The 3,233-nt window shown below is 42.1% G+C and overlaps 1 pseudogene; it reads right to left on the reverse strand.

Annotated features, from left to right (window-relative positions):
- Nucleotides 1-1,791: 1,791 nt before the first annotated feature.
- Nucleotides 1,792-2,920, reverse strand: LOC110303394 (kelch domain-containing protein 10 pseudogene; annotated as a pseudogene).
- Between the last annotated feature and the right edge of the window lie 313 nt (nucleotides 2,921-3,233).

Below are 3,233 nucleotides of genomic sequence, written 5' to 3' on the forward strand. Positions count from 1 at the left end.
ACTATATCAATCCTGCCAATCCATGAACATGGGAGATTTTTCCATCTTCTGATATCTTCTGTGATTTCCTTTTTCAGAGACTTGAAGTTCTTGTCATATAGATCTTTCACTTGCTTGGTTAGAGTCACACCAAGATATGTAATATTATTTGTGGCTATTGTGAAGGGTGTCATTTGCCTAATTTCTTTCTCAGCCAATTTATCCTTTGAGTAGAGAAAGGCCATTGATTTTTGTGAGTTAATTTTACATCCAGCCACTTTGCTGAAGTTGTTTATCAGCTTTAGGAGTTCTCTGGTGGAATTTTTGGGGTCACTTAAGTATATGGTCATTGCATCTACAAATAGTGATATTTTGACTTCTTCCTTTCCAATCTGTATCCCTTTGACCTCCTTTTGTTGTCTAATTGCCCTAAATAGAACTTCAAGTATTATGTTGAATAAATAGGTTGAGAGTGGGACTAGTCTTGACTAGTCCCTGATTTCAGTGGGGTTGCTTAAAGTTTCTCTCCATTCAGTTTGATGTTGGCTACTGGTTTGCTGTATATTGCTTTTACTATGTTTAGGTATAGGCCTTGAATTCCTGATCTTTCCAAGACCCCATGAAGGGATGCTGAATTTTGTCAAATACTTTTCAGCATCTAATGAAATGATCATGTGGATTTTTTCTTTGAGTTTGTTTATGTAGTGTTTTATGCTCATGGACTTCTGTATATTGAACCATCCCTGCATCCCTGGGATGAAGCCTACTTTATCATGGTGAATGATCATTTTGAAGTATTCTTGGATTCGATTGTCACAAATTTTATTGAATATTTTTTGTTCAATCGTTATAAGGGAGATTGGTCTGAAGTTCTTTCTTCATTTGGTCTTTAATTATAAGCATAATTGTGGCTTCATCGAATGAATTGGGTAGGGTACCTTCTGTTTCTATTTTGTGGAATATTGAAGAGTATTGGTATTAGATCTTCTTTAAAGGTCTGATAGAATTCTCCACTATATTGACCATATACCAATATCATTCAGGTTTGGTTTTTTGGTTTTTTGTTTTTTCCACAATTGCTTTGTAATACAGCTTGAGGTTAGGGATGATAATTCTGCCAGAAGTTCTTTAATTGTTGAGAATAGTTTTCACTATCCTGGTTTTTTTTGTTATTCCAAATTGCTCTTTCTAACTCTATGAAAAATTGATTTGAAATTTTGATGGGGATTGCACTGAATCTGTAGATTGCTTTCATCAAGATGGCCACTTTTTATTAATTTTATTAATTTGGATACTGTCACTGTGCCCTCTGGTTAGTCTGACTAAGGGTTTATCTATCTTGTTAATTTTCTTGAAGAACCAGCTCCTGGTTTGGTTGATTATTTGTATAGTTCTTTTTGTTTCTACTTGTTTGATTTCAGCCCTGAGTTTGATTATTTCCTGCTGTCTACTCCTCTTTGGTGTATTTCCTTCTTTTTGTTGTAGAGCTTTCAGGTGTGCTGTCAAGCTGCTAGTGTATGCTCTCTCCAGTTTCTTTTTGCAGGCACCCAGAGCTATGAGTTTTCCTCTTACCACTGCTTTCATTATGTCCCATAGCACTTGGGAGTGGAGCCTCTTCTGGGTGCTGTGGGACTGGAGGCCGAGTTCCCTCCCAAGGTAGACCTGTGTAGACCAGAAGGAACCTGAGCCACTGGTTGGGCCGTGTTCCTGGGTCCCTGGATCCTGTTGGATCTCAGTTACTCCGAATGGTGTTGGAACAGATGTTGTGCTCTACTCACCCCTGATCCTAAGATCTTGGGCTTGCTAGAGCACCTAGGAGTGGAGCCCCCTCCTGGGTCTGTCCACCAGCCATATCTTAAACAGAGACCGAGTCTGTTTGTTTTCATGGATGTTCACTACTTCTCCGTGGATGTACATGCAACCGGCAGAAGTGGCAGCCACACAGTGAAAGTAAACGGGCTCTGGCATGGTGGCAGGGAGCTTCACCCTCTGAAAAGTCTGCAGACTCAGCTTCCATGTCTTCCAGGATCACTTCTCAGTTATAGCCCCCACATATTAAGACGTTATCTTTTATTTGAGCACAACTGTGGCATTGTCGGGCTGCAGGAAAACCTATTTTTTTCCTGAGGTTTTGTTGCAATCTCCTCTCATGCATTTGTTTCAAGGTTGTATGCGTGGATCTTGTTTAAGGAATAGGCTGTCCAGGAAGTACCTCCTCCCAAGATGTAAATCCTCTTCCCATCATGAGCAATTTCATGTCTGTACCTCTCCTCCGGCAGGTCACAGGACAGGTTGTTTGGTTTGAGTTGTATCCACACCTGTTGAGATATAACTTGTGCAGGTCTGTGCTATAGATGTAGCCGATTGTTCCCCCCAAAACATAAAGGGACCCATTGATGCGGGCCATGCCTGTCCATATATATTACTGGGGATTTCCCTCCAACATCTCTGTAAATCCCATCTCTTATACTTCACTTTGCAGACATGAACGTCATTGCCATTGCTCTAACCAAACGGGATGTCTGTACCTCCGAACACTAATATATTGTTTCAATGCAGCACAAGTGACATAGATGCCAATTCTGGGGCATGTAGCCATCTGTGCCCATCTGGTGCCACATGCCTATTGCAAAAAGATGCCTCTAAAGCTCCCTGAAGAGAGAATATTCTTCGTTATCTGACCTTCCTGATTCATCATGGTCTGGGTTATACCCTCTAAACATATAGAGATTGGTATTATCTGCCACACAACAGTGTCTACTGCGGGTGGGGGGAGTTTGTGGCCTGACAGGTGCGGCTTTCCAGAGAGTTGCACGAATCCGTTGAGCTGTCCGGTGCCCTGACCCCCACCAGCTGCACTTGTCCTGCTAACCCCGATGGCCTTGCCAGCTGCACCTCCTCCTAGCCAGAAGCTTGTATCCCAATCCTGTGCAGCCGACATGGCCCTAACGATTGCAGATTGCCGCAACCTGGTCCTAGCAAGCCCCTGACCTGGCAGTGGGAGCTGACCCTCCTTCCCAGGCTCCTCAAGAGACCCGAGAGACCACAATGATTTATTTTTAGTACTTTGTTTAATTGTAAATCTTTGCATTAACCATCACCCAGTACAAAAAGAAGCTTCTATAATCAAGGCTAAGAGCAGCACTATATTGGTATAAAATTACACATTTAGAAGGCAGCTTGGCCATATGTCCATTTAGCAAAACATCAGTAGTAAATCCCTCCTAGGAGCTGGGACACCTTAACCTTAAGCT

This window comes from Mus caroli, unplaced genomic scaffold (assembly GCF_978045245.1).
Source record: "Mus caroli unplaced genomic scaffold, Mus_caroli_1 scaffold_9, whole genome shotgun sequence".
Lineage (NCBI taxonomy): Eukaryota > Metazoa > Chordata > Mammalia > Rodentia > Muridae > Mus > Mus caroli.